Genomic DNA, 14612 nt, shown 5'->3' on the forward strand with positions numbered 1-14612 from the left:
ATTGGTTAAACTTCCTACTTCTTATGGAGTCACAGGAGTGCCACGTCAAAATATAAATAAATAAATAAATAAATGTGAAAATAAAGATAAATAAATAAGTAAATAAATAAGGAAATATAAAGAGAAATATATAAATAAATAAATGTGGAAATATAAAGAGAAATAAATAAATAAATAAATAAATAAATGTGGAAATATAAAGAGAAATAAATAAATAATTAAATGTGGAAATATAAAGACAAATAAATAAATAAATAAGTAAATAAATAAATGTGGAAATATAAAGAGAAATAAATAGATAAATAAATAAAAGGAAAAAACAGAAAAGGTAAAAGCAAAGACAAAATTTTCCTTTTTATTTATTTATTTCTCTTTATATTTCCACATTTATTTATTTATTTATTTATATTTTGATGTGGCACTCCTGTGACTCCATATATTCTGTTTATGAACCAGTTGTTGAGTAATTAATAACATATTTTATTATAGGTTAAAGAAACAGAAAAATACTGAAGCAAACTGTTGCGTTAAGGTTTTTTTGTTTCATGTTGTTGAGCCCAAACATTTGTTGTCAGAGTGTCTGTACAAACCACAGCAGTTTTCTGTGATCATTTTGAAATACTCCCAGAATCTCGTAGCCTCGGGTCTTTGGACACTGTCAAACTGAACCGAGTCGGACTTAGCTTCAAGCAATAATACAGATAAACAACTTTTATTACAATAAATCCAGGTGTAAAAAAATCTGAATTTGGTTAAAAAAATTATGTTAGAGTTGTCGTAATGCCAACTAATCTTGCAAGAAAAAGCCAAACTAAAGAAGTCATCCCACAGCATGCATAGAGGGGTCATGCAACAGCACAAAATCAGAATTATCTGTATTACTGACTACTAGCTGGAGCTGAGCTGCTAGTTAGCGTTTAGCTAGCTGAGTGGTTTGCTGTCCGATGAGAAATCCCATGTTTAGGAGGTACTTAGCCAGTTAGCTACTGCTGCTAACACACAAAAATAACACCACCACACAAACAAAGCTATGTAGCCGAGCCAGTTGGCAAAATATCACATTTTCAAACCCAACAAAAGCAGAAGTTTTTGACTCAAGCTGTAGCTGTTGTTGCTTTAGCTGCCAGCAGACTACTGGTCAGGAAAAGTTTGATGGCGTGCGATTGGCTGAAAAGTGGAGGAAATGTGATTAATGAAAACATCACTTCCATTAAAGTGAATTTATGTAATAAAAGTGCTGTTAGGGGAAACTTTGGCAATGAAATATAAACTGACTTCAGAAAAACAGACCATTGGAAATTAAAAATGTATAAAACTGATATAAAAATACTGAAAATAATGATGATGAAATAGAAATGCATAATTATGAGATTTTGATTATTTTTTAATGCTTTCTCTTACAATTTATTGGTTCATTTATTTATTAACATGATTTATGTAACAATAACTTGATTTAATATTGAACACTTTAAAGCTCTGTAGTTCACACTTTATAATTAAGATGTTATTTCCCAAGCTATGGCTCTTTCTTCTGTTTGCATCTTAATGAATCAACCATGAACCAAAGTCAGGTCAGATCCAACTGTGATGCGAGATCTGTTTCTGCTTTGTCAGCCGCTTTTATTCTTTAGAGGTACTTAACTTCCTGACAAAGGTTTTTTTTTTCCCACCCTAAATTGGATAAAAATTTAGATTTCTCTTTATTCTTTTCTGCTCGTCTGTCCACAGAGTCCACACTCTTACACTTGATCTCGTTTCATTAAAGCAAAGCGCTCTATGGGGCGGAGACATGGAGGGTAACTGATCATCTCCATGTCCTGGGTACACTCACTCGTCTTGGCGGGTGAAAAGAGGAACCGCCGCGCTTCATTGTCAGAAAGACGGGCAGACAAAAGGCAACAGAACTGATGATAAGAGATTGTCCGTCCTCATTTCCCTTGCCAGTTCAATTGTAGGAAGCTCTGTGTGTCGGTCTGCGGCTCACGGGGGAGCTGAGTGGCGACTAAAGGAGGTCTGGATCCTTATCTGTGAAAGAGAGGGGAAACGTCCAGTTTCACCCCTGTCAGCAGGTTTGTTGCAGCAGACGGCGAGCGAGGCAGCGTGCTGTCGTGGGCTTTAAGCCTGATGGGCTTATGTCTTGTCGTAATGTGGGATAAATAGTTAACATGCTCCGGCTTCACCCTGAGCCAGCTTGAGCCAGGCCAGAGTTCAGTGGGCATCATGAATAAAACATGGCCAGTATTATTAGCCCTAGGGGATGAGTAAAGCGATATCCAAACAGTAGGCACACAAGTTTTCTTAGATAAATGACAGAAAATTGCTTTCAGTTTTACTTCACCAAACATGCTAAATTTATCTGGGAGGCTAATATGCCTCAGTTCAGATGATAACCGGCTGAAACCTAATCTGCTCTTTGTTCTGCGCACGGAATAAAAAGAAACGTCTCGTTCTGAAAACGCACCTCAGTGAAGATTTGAATGTTCAAAGCCGGATGAGTAAAAGAAAGGATGCAAATGTTTGTGCATGTGAGTGTGCTCGTGCACGCCGCTGCCTCTTTAAAGTTGCATGTACCCGGAGGCGAGGGGAATGGATAGAAAGATGTAGGTTTATCGACGTATTGATTTCAAAGCCTGGCGGCGATGGAAATGCTGTGCATTCTCTAAGTTGTATGGACTAAAGAGTAATCTTCCAATTTGAGCTGGCGGAGGGCGCTGTAAATAGATTTGGCAGGGAAAAGAGCTGATAATGACTTTTAGCTGAGTGTTAAATTTTGGGCGGTGAGTACGCTCGGTACCTGCATGGATCATTTCTGAGAGCACAGAGCATCGTTTGCTCTTAATTCCTCATCGTGGTGTGTGTGTGAACTCCATTGTACCTCTGTCGTGCCATGCAGCTTTTGCCAGGAAATACAGAGTGTGACTGCACACGCCGTTTCCCCGGGGCGGAAGACGAATGCTAAATCCTCATTTTATGACTTAAAATATTACATTTGCATCACAGTGAGCAGCATGCTCGTGAAATGTTCTGTAACAGTAAACACGCTCAGCCGATATAATCTCACACCAAATAAAATCTTAATTGGACTGTGCACTGACCTTGCAAATAATTATTCCATCTGTGACTTTAATATGATATAAAAATACTCCTTTAATTAGAAAAGCATTTGATACATGAGATCAGGGTTACAGTTATTTATGTTAATGTACATTTGTAACATTTTCATTGTTGTTGAGAAATGGAATTATCTCAAATATGATCTGTGCAGCGCTAATTCGTTCATTGATTCATCTATTTTAAAACAGCAGAGATGCCACGTGAACGGATAACTCAGCACCACGTGGATGCAGAGCAGAAGCAGCGTTTTTCCTGCCTGTCCAAAGAGGTTCCAGCAAATGCCAAAGGAAAATTCACAGCAAATAAATGGCAAGTAGTGAGAAAATTCATTTTTTTAAACCAGTTTTGTGAACTTTGCTTTATTTATTCCAGCATAATTGACATTTTTGTTTCTCAGATTGTCAGAAATAACACGAAAATGCCCGAATGAATTTAAATAACATAACGCAGACTCATTACATTGACTGTATGTGGACTGATATAGCTGACCGTCATGTTTAATCACACCTGAAAGGCCCATTCTGAACCAGGAACAAACCTGAAATACCGGGCTTTGCAAAAGTTCTGTTACACTTGCAAAATGAACACAAAGATTTTTTGGTGCAATAGGATAACTTTTTATTTTCCAAATATTTCAATATATGTGTTAATGATAATATTAATCAGAAATGTGGCCACCCAAAAGTTTTATCTTCGTGAATGTCTCAACAAGTGTAACAGAACTTTTGCAAAGCCCGGCACCAGAACACATGACAACATGTGGAATGGTTTCCATGTGCAGCAACAGGTGTGCTGCAACTCTTTGAAAAAATAAAACCAGAATCATAAATGATGAATGAAGATCTTTTGCACATGAATCAGCTGATTGTTGTAGACAAGAACCCAAAGCCAGGATGCAAACCCAGATATTCTATTTGAGGACATCATCTTGACCTTTAGGAAACACTAAAGCTCACCATTTTCTGACATTTTACAGGATAAATAACTCATCACTTACTTGAGAAAATAGTTGACAGATTAATTGACAAAGGAAATAGTGATACATTTATGAAAATTCCCCCTCTGTGGTGCAGGATCAATAAAAGATCTGTCTGTCTAAGTTGCAGCAAATATATGTGTGTCCAGCAGTTGTTTAGGAAAATGTTAAAATAAGTTAATCTGATTGATTATTTTGCTTGTTCACATATCAAATTTGCCATTGAAAGTCTTGGAATTTTGTTTTTGTAAACTTTCATCACTAGGATTCACAGATGAACGGCCTCCTCTGCCTCCATCCCTCCATCCCACTGACATCCTGCACCGTTGTTGGCAGTCCATGCACAAACCCAAAGCTTAAACATTCAGATGTAACCTACGAGCGCTGCAGAGGCTACATATTTTTATTCCTCATGCATGATTTATGAAAACCGTTTCTAAAAAATGTCTAATCTGACGACGATAACAGATCAGCACAGAAAACAGTACAAACATCCAGAACGTCTCCTGGCTGATAAGCTGCAGGTTTAGTGGCGTAGTAACACTTAAAGAAGCTCCTTTTTGTCCGTTTCTGCTTTATTTCGTCCCTTACTGATTGCTTGCTCCCCAGGCTAACGCATCACATTAACCAAACTAAGCTTCTTGCATTTCCTGAGCCGCGCTGATCAGCCTACACAACAGACTGCAGTGCTTTTATGTGAAACCGATTTACACAACTCGCAGTCGGAAATAAACTCTGCCTGCCATCTCCGTTGCCGTTTTGTTGTTTTAGTGTTTCTCTCTCCAGCAGATAAATGGCCAAACACAGACTGCACACGCAGAGCGAGACATTGTGCATGTTTAATATGCTTTTCATGCATCCAATTTGCTCCCAGACACTTAAGTCAACACCACATTACACAGCTCTCACATAGAATCTCCATGTTTCATACATACAGACACCGACTGTTTGCATACATTAGGCCGCTTCATAATAACTTAAAAACGCATGGAACTCATACTGTAGATATTTTCCTCAATCTGCCTGTTTCTAAATTTGCTTTTCACATACAGAGAGTTAAATTCAACGTGGCATGCTAGTATGTGTGCAATATATACAAATGTGAAAAGAAAAGACGACAAAGAAGAATTAAATGGGATAAAAATTCTACATTAATATTCATGTAAAGCAGCTGCTCGATACTGCATGAATCATTTGATGAGAAAGGGGAAAAATACACAACAAAAACAACTGGGCAGCCAAATAAAAACACTAGAAGGTGCACGTCATTCAGCAGGGGCAAATTAATTCATAAAGGTGAAATTCAAGGCAAAAGCAGTCACAAAAGGCTGTGAGCTGTTGGTCCTCGATAGTAAAAACTTGTCACCATCTCATTAGTGAACTGTAACCGATAGCTGTCCAGTAGCTTGTACTGCATGATAAAGACATCTGCTGCTAGCTGATGAAAACACGCACCAATTCACATTTCATCAGAGCAAAACCGCAGAAACTCTTCAGAGAGAAGCGTTGATGACTTTGATGAAGTGGAAAAATGAATGATTGATGATGAGAAAACACAACATGTAGTTATTTAGTAAAATGGGAATTCATTTGATTGTTTCTGAACACATACGCAATGGTAAATAATTAAGTTAGACTGTTAACTGGATACCATTATTGTTTGTACTGAAAACTTGCCGTTGTTAGCACATGCCCAACAATAAGCTGCCTTCTGCTAATTTATTGTCATAGCTAAGTCAGTCTACAGAGCCACAAAATAACTAAATTATCCCATACCTACTAGGGTATGGAGTCACAGGAGTGCCACATCAAAATATAAATAAATAAATAAATAAATGTGGAAATATAAAGAGAAATAAATAAATAAATAGATGTGAAAATATAAAGAGAAATAAATAGATAAATAAATAAATAAAAGGAAAAAACAAGAGGTAAAAGCAAAGACAAAATTTTCCTTTTTATTTATTTCTCTTTATATTTCCACATTTATTTATTTATTTCTCTTTATATTTCCACATTTATTTATTTCTCTTTATATTTCCACATTTATTTATTTCTCTTTATATCTCCACATTTATTTATTTATTTATTTATTTCTCTTTATATTTCCACATGTATTTATTTATTTCTCTTTATATTTCCACATTTATTTATTTATATTTCCACATTTATTTATTTATTTCTCTTTATATTTCCACATTTATTTATTTATATTTTGATGTGGCACTCCTGTGACTCCATACTAGGGATGTAACTGTTAACTGATACGTTGTCATTAATACTTGAACCGATTCAACACATATTAACCAAAGACAAAAAAAAAAATGCATGACAGAAAATGTATTGTAAATTATCCGTAGTACCTAAAATCCACCACCAGGTGAGGTTTTTTTACTGTTCAGCGAGATGAAAAACTGCAGTTGGTTTGCTGTGTTTAACACCGTTCTGGCTCCATGTAGGCAAGCAGACGGCATTGTGACGGTTTTACCAGCTGTAGGCAACATGACAATGTTTTTAGTGGTCGTAAATGACTTCTAGATGGAGCTCACATGTTCAAGATGACTCCAGTAGCAGAGTAGTCAATATAACAAAGCCGCATTTGTGATGAATGTCCGTGTTAAAAGCGGTTCTCTTTGCTCAAGTTGTTTTAATGATTAATCGATTAGGATTTGATAACACTACTGTCTGTCAGTTAAGAAAACTGTTGAAAATTTGCATCCTTACGATCCACAATGCTTCTTTGTGCCTTCACGTCTTCCCTTTGGTTAAAATGAAAAGCTGATAATTAATGCACCATTTTGAAACCTAACTTTATATACTTGGTGATGTTTTTTTCATCATTTAAATGTGTCTGACCAGCTTATAACACATTTCTCTGCAGTGTGACAAACTCGAAGCAGCACTGTTGAATTCTCTTTGGAGTCTGACTCAGAATGGAAGACATAAGATGACAGACAGCAGGACCAAGTAAGAGATGAAATGTTGCCAGTCAGCTTACTTAAGAGATAAGCTGTACAGGAGGAAATGTGGCGAGCATATATGAGTTGTTATCAACCATCTGCACACCTCTCACCCACTGCGCCTCCTCACCCAGCCTCTCTCTGCACTCCCTCTGAACACCGGGGCCGGCGTGTGATGCTTCGCCAGCTCCATCTGATTGCTCAGATCTGATCCAGGCACAGCCAGATGTGACCCCGACCCCTGCGAGCTCCGGTGTCATCACCAGAGTCGGTGCCAAGGAGGTCTCGGCTGCTCGTCTTGAGGAGGGGAGGTCTGGACTTGTGCTGCCACTTTTCACATAATTTTTCAAGCCATTTCTGGAAGTACAGAATGTGATTTTTAGCCGGGTGAATACGTGACGCCGCATTTTAATCAGGGATGAAAAATTCCATATTCATGTCACAACACGTCCCACAAATAACGGAGGGATCCCCTGGGCTCGTCTGCAAAGAGATGCTTCATCCATCTAAGGTGCATCAAAACCGACTGCTGGCCTTTCAAGTTTTGAAATTCTGACCTTTAATGAGCATCCCCGTGAGGAACATCTGTCTAATGTTTGAATGCCGGTGCAAAGATTCATCAGCGCTGCAGGTTCATTCAGCCTGATGGTGTTGTGGAACATCACCTGAGATATCACTTCTGACAGACGGACACAATCAGCTGAAAAAAACAACCCTGAAAGTCTTGCAGCAGCCCAACTGGCTTTTCCCAAGACAATAGTGATAATGTCGCTCATTTACAAGTTCATAGATGCCCAAATTTGCATCTGAACATCTGTCAACAATACAGATACGGGGATCATCTGCATATTTTAATGAGAAGGTGTCTGGAGGCTTCAGCCATGGTCCTTTACTCAGGAACATACAGCATGAGGTTACGTCTCACAGTTTGCTTTTTTTTGCTGCATGTTTTTGTTTGGAATATATACAGTGTGTATGAATATAGAATTTAGTTTCCATTTCCAACAGTATCTACATAAAGAAAGAACACTTTAAATATCTGATCAGATTAAAGAAGTAAATTCTTCTGCCCCCTCCATCCATACAGCCATGGCCATAAGTTTGGAAACAAGTACCATGACGCTTGTGAATCTTAGGAAATACCACAAAATTGTCACTTAGAATATAAATACCAGTCATAGCCATCAACCAAAATGAAATACAGATATTTCCAGTGCATAAATTTGATGTTTGACAGCAAATAGTCTATGAAAGACTTTCGTCAGTCAATGACAAAATTTGTGCAACAATTTGCAGTTAATATTCCAATGTCAATATTTGCTGTCAAACATCAAATTTATGCACTGGAAATATTTGCATTTCATTTTGGTTGATGGCTATAAATGGTAAGTGACAATTTTGTGGTATTTTCTAAGATTCACAAGCGTCATGGTACTTGTGTCCAAACTTATGGCCATGGCTGCATTTGCTGCTGCTGCACATCAAGTTTCTAGCAGGACGTTCATGCAGTACTATATACTGAAATATTTTTTTCTAATCTTTGAAGCATTAGCTCGCTTTTCAATTTAGGATTTGGGACAGGCGCCGGGCGGCATGAATGTTACAGGAGCAGCCCTGTTATCAGCACTTTCAGCCTTTCTGTTTCCATTTCTCTGTAGAATGTGACAACTCTGACAGCAAGTACGGCAAAAAAAAAATGTTGCTGCTAAGCATAACTCCAGCTCTATGAGCACACAGAGAACAGAACAAATGAGGTCTGTTATGTTCGGAGAAGATTGACTCGACAAGGACATTGAGAGGGCAGAAAAATAACACTTTTCCTCTCCGAGTTTCACCAATCTGTGTTAAAAGTAGTCAAAAGTAGTTACCTTGAGTAGGCGCTTTTCTCCCCCAGAAACAGCCCTGGTAGAGCTTCTACAGGGCGCTTCTTGTGGCTAAACAGACATAGAAGTTTAAGTGGCCCGAAAATACCCTGAAAGTTCCCAGAGTGAAAAATGTAAAGTGCATTTACATGCTTACCGGTTAGGGTTATAACTTTTTGAACTTTTTTTCCAAAATCAAAGTCCTGCATCATGATTGGATGAACTTTTTGGTATCATTGAGGAAACCAAACTCAATTTTCAACACTCTTTTAAAAAAGTCCCCCTGAAACAAAAAAGTATTAAATACACTTTACAGCCAATGATATGAAATGTGAAACCGTGCTAAGTTATCACAAGGGCCATTACAAGTCAGTATGACTGATAATGGATCGATGATAAGTTGTACTGCCATCATAATATACTGGAGTATCAGTTTCAATTCATTTTATAAGCCATGTCATTGGCTGTAATGTGTACACCCCCGTCAGAAGTTTCAGGACGCTTTCTCATTCATTTGAATGAGAAAGCGTCCTGAAACTTTTGACAGGGGGTGTATTTAATACTTTCTTGTTTCGGGGGGACTTTTTTTTTAAAAGAGTGTTGAAAATGGAGTTTGGTTTCTTCAATTATACCAAAAAGTTCATCCAATCATGATGCAGGACTTTGATTTTGGAAAAAAAAAAAGTTCAAAAAGTTATAACCCTATTACCGGTATCCTGGATATGAGACTTACAAAGATTTTTCATTGTACACATAGAAATCTGGTTATTCACATGAATAGTTACCAATTACTGAACTCCTTTTGCACATATGATGTTAACAACCCAAACCCCCAATTTATTCAGACATTCTCGTAGTTATTTGAATGTAGCGATTGAAATTGAGCCCCCCTCCCCCCCAGCTCATATCGGGCTTAACACGGTTTAATACCAACACTGCATCACTGTTTTTTTGGCTTATATACCATATTTTTAGCAATACGACACGAGTGTCAAAAAAATGTCCAGCGTATTTTTTTCTATTTCTGGCCGCACTTTGTAGACATAAATCTGGGTTTGGAGAAGACTTATTCGGTCACTAGGATGTCAGCATAACATAACCGTGATCAAATACATCCATCTGATGGGATAATGGGATTTTTCATGCCTTGACATATATTTACTGGTAAAATGAGACTTTACTAAGAAGTTTGTTCTAATGATCACCATTCTAAAGACCAATGTTACATTTAAAAACCCCAGAACAGTTAAAAATTCAGGCTTTAATGTTATATTATCATCCAAGCATGGCCTTGAATTTCATTGAGTGAAAAAAAAAACAAAAACACATGATCAAAATAGGTCAATCTTTGAAAAAGTTTTATCTCTGAAAGTTATCGACAAATACATCTAAAATTTAACGGATACTATTTTAAACATTCAAAGTTAATGATTAAAAATAAAAAGATCAGAAATGATGGAGCTGCAGCCCCTGATGATTTGTTATGGAACAACCCTGCTCCAATTAGTATCTGAATGTTATATTCTTAGCAAAGTCTATTTTATTCCTAATACACCTCGTTGCCCACTGCTCCACTCTGACAGCTGACAGAACTGATCCCGGGTATGTCAGTGTTACCTTTGATGCTTTCTGGGCATCTGTCCTTTAACTGCTGACAACTCATCAGCTGAGACCATATCCTCAATTCCTGGAGGTGGATAATCACTGCAACTTTATTAACAATTCAGCAGTGACCTAATACATGACTGCGGTATTAAGTCATTGTTCTCAGTTGGAAAAGTTGGCCCTGTGCAGACTAATTAAACTTCTGAAGCAGGCCATTAGCCTCTCAGCCTTTGCCAAGAGCCTAAATCTGAAAATTCTTCCTGTATGAACCACTCACACACTAATCCTATGGATTCCTCTGTGTTCTCTGCGAGGGCTTTAGGAGGCTCTCCGGCACCATATGTTGTGTATCATCACCATAACCAGAGGCATGTGTCGAACAGTGTGCACGGATGCAAGTGTGCACAGATGTGTTTACTTGACCGTGCACATGCGGCATGGGTCTTAGATATTTTGCTGTGGCTATGATACTTCAAGGCTGGGATGGAGATGCAGAACAGGTGGTCTTTTAATGACTCGCTCATGGTTCGCTTAATCTATTTAATTTAGCGATAGAAGAAGGAGCTCTGGCTGTGCTCCCTTTCTCAAGATTCCCTCTGACTGCTGTTGTAGGTGTGAATGCTAAGCGGCTGAGGGTAAACTCTCTGCAAACCTCCCGGCTTTAATCTACATGCAGATCTCTTTGATGTGCTGTCCTGGTGAAGGAATTACTCGTCCAGCCTCGGGGCTCGCTGCCCGTGGCCAAGGTGACTGCACCTGAGCGAGGTGAAATGTTTTCTCAACGTCCGGTGAACTCCGGTCGGCAGGAGAGCTGCTTGTCACAGCCGATCAGTTCACAATTCAATATGATTGACCCGGGCAGGAAATCTTTAAGTTGCTCATGCATGGATGGAGAAGGAGAGACGGCGGCACATCAAAGCGTCAGGGATGCAGATTGCTCATGCATGCTAACATGGCAGCCAAGGTCAGGAAGAGTTGCTAAGTGACTGCTCCTGATCCAGCGGCTGAGAATGAAAGTGGACATTGATTTAATGCTACTGTTAAGTGATTCATTCAGCCTCTGATGTTAGAGCTGTGCAACTTTCAAACTGCTCTCACTCTTTCAGGAACCCATGGAAAGTTTCTCTTTCTTTTTAATGGCCAGAAATATTCTGATTCATACCATTTCCTACCATTAAAGCCGAGCGGCCACTTGTGCGTCTAGCATCAAAAACCGCCCTCTTCTGAAGGTAAAAGATGCTGCAGTGTTTCTGTAGTGCAGTGAAAACTACAGCTGCAGGAGATGAGGTGGACACACGATCATACAAAGTGTTTGACTTTGGCTCTGCGGGTTAGCAATCATGTCCTATCTCCTGCCACCAGTCTTGTTTTCTTTTGCCAGTTGACAAGCATCTTCCCCTTAAGTTGGAGTATCAGTGGCTTAAATGGTTTGGCTGGAAACAATTTGGAAACGACAACAAAATGCCATGTAAAGCCCCAAAGCCAAAGAGTTCTTACCAGTAAGTGTCGTCTGTGTAGCCCAAACCTGATAGGTAGCTGATTGCTCTGTGCTAGCAGAGCCTAAACATCACTAAACTAATAGAAAATTAACAGCGAGCCACGTAATGCACCTGCAGGCATCAGAAAATAGTCCCTAAAAATGCATCTTTTCCTCCACTTACTGAAGGCCACACAAAAGGCTACGTAAAGAGCCCACATTATGCACATTTACAGGTTTAGGATTTACTTTTTCAGCACAACCAGAATATGTTCGCATGCTTTGATGTTCTAAAAACACAGAATTTTTCTTTAATAGTTAATTTCTTCTGCACCTCTTCCCACTCCTGTCTCTTTAAGGCGTCACTTCTTAAAACCAGTCAGCTCTGATTGGTCAGTTAACCGAGCCCTAACACTAAAGCAAGACAATACTGGTTACGGACTACGATCTTAAAGGCATTAGAGGAGATTTAATTTCCTACGACTTTGAACGTAGCATGCACACATACAACCTCTCCCTCACCCCCCTCTAACCTCCCCCCTCTTAACATTTACGAAGAAACGCCCCCCTCCAGAAACTTGCGTAGCACTCCTGAAGTTGTCTTTTACGGCTGGGTCCCCCTGGATCTTTATCTGCCATTATGTAAAAAAAGATGAGCAAAACAAGTCTCCAGCTAACTACGAAGCTATACCAAAGCAACACATACAGAAAACACGTAAGTCCAAGGCGTACGTAATCTACGTAACTAGGCCTGAGCCGGAAGATTTTTGATTGACAGGAAAGGGAACAAAGCAAACACCTCGGTCCGAGCGCATTGATTGGCTGATGTTTTTCAGGTCCTGCCATGTCCACAGTTATTTTATTTTTTTAGAAACCATACATACAAGTCCACTACAGGTCTGCATATTCATTTTATGTGAATCAGACAAATTAAACAACAAAAAAAAACATCCTCCATAATGCCTTTAAGTTTCCAAATGTGGCCATGTAGCTTAAGCAGAAGCGGCTCTTGTGAGGATAAAAAGGAAGAAGCAGCTCATTCTTTGTTTGAGAATGTTCCAAGCTAGTGAAGCGAATGTGTTACATGAGGACGTAAATAACAGAAGTGAAGCCTGGATTTCTAATGAAGTGTTTCAGGCAGGGAAGGAGCAGTAAAGGCTTTAGGCTTCTAGGAAAAAAAAAAAAAGCTACAGCACACTAAAGGAAAGACAAACCCAACAAAAGAACAACACGGGCTCTTCCAGCTAAATAAAAATAAAGTGACGTTAAATATTTGCAACCCATTTTGCAACGATTCTCGTCTTGGCCGAGCACAAAGGACGAGGTAGATCCTGAGAGATGGGTAGGTGCTAAAAGAGGGCAGGATTCAGGGACGGCTGCCAGAATCCAGAGGGGAGGAGAGAGGAGGTGATAAAATGCTGAGTGGTGGTACTACCTTGCTTTCAGTAATTACGCTTCACAAGGTGCAGCAAGTGATTTATAGATTCCGATACCTCAGGCTGCGTAGATGTTATCACTCCACCTTCTGACTGGTGGAAGCTGCGCCGACCCGCCTTAAGCCTTGAGCATACTGCCTTACAGATGTGCACGTGGGCAGATGTGCAGTTGCTGGTTTTATACCACTATCTTGTCTCTTGTATCACAAATGTGGCATGGACACCAGTTTTGGGCAGAGAGATTTCTTGGGCAGATGAATTAATGCACATCATGTTTTACCATACACTGCAAAAACTCCAAATCTTACCAAGTCTGTTTACCTTATTTTTAGTCAAAATGTTTCGTCCCACTCAATTTAAGATAAATTCACTTAACAAGTGACATTTCAGCAGATGGAGGGACTTGTTTTAAGACAACGCATCTTAAATATCTTGTTAAGTCAAACAATCTTGAAATTATCTTGTTTTGAGTTGTATTTCACAAGAAAACTAAAAATAGGTTTAACCCTCGTGTCGTCCTGCGGGTCAAATTGGCCCGGTTTAAAGTTTAAAAATGTGGAAAAATATATATATTTTCACAGTGAAAACTTCCACATTTTCAATTTTTTGTGGGGAAATTTTTGTGGGGAAAAAAGAAATGTTTTTTTTAAAAAAAGGTTTCTCTAGAAAATTCAGAAAAAAAATTAAAAATTGATTATTTTTTGAATATTCTTTAAGAAAATATTAGAACTTTTACTGATATATGTAATCAGTTTAGATATTTTTAAGATTTTTAGAAGATTTGTATTCATTTAAAAAAAATATTTACAATGTTTAGATTTTTTTTTAAATTTCTTGCCAAATTTGGGATTTTTTAAGGGAAACTTTTCAGGAATTTTCTTCCTGAAGATTTTGCAATTTTTTAAATAAATTTGAGGAATTAAAAAAAAAAATTCAGACAAAGGAACAATATTTTTTGTTGCCGTAAATGAAGACAACAGGAGGGTTAAGACACCGAAGCTTGACAATCCTGGTAAAAAAAAAAAAAAAAAAAAAAAGCTTAAAATAAGTTTTTCCAGCTAATTGTAAGATCTCAGTAGTCTAAATATCATCTCTTATTTCAAGAAATCTCACCAAGCCATTTTTCATTTGCTCTATTGGCAGATTTTTTCACTTATTTCAAGGTAAAAGTTCTTTGAAATA

This window comes from Acanthochromis polyacanthus, chromosome 16 (assembly GCF_021347895.1).
Source record: "Acanthochromis polyacanthus isolate Apoly-LR-REF ecotype Palm Island chromosome 16, KAUST_Apoly_ChrSc, whole genome shotgun sequence".
Taxonomy (NCBI): Eukaryota; Metazoa; Chordata; class Actinopteri; family Pomacentridae; genus Acanthochromis; species Acanthochromis polyacanthus.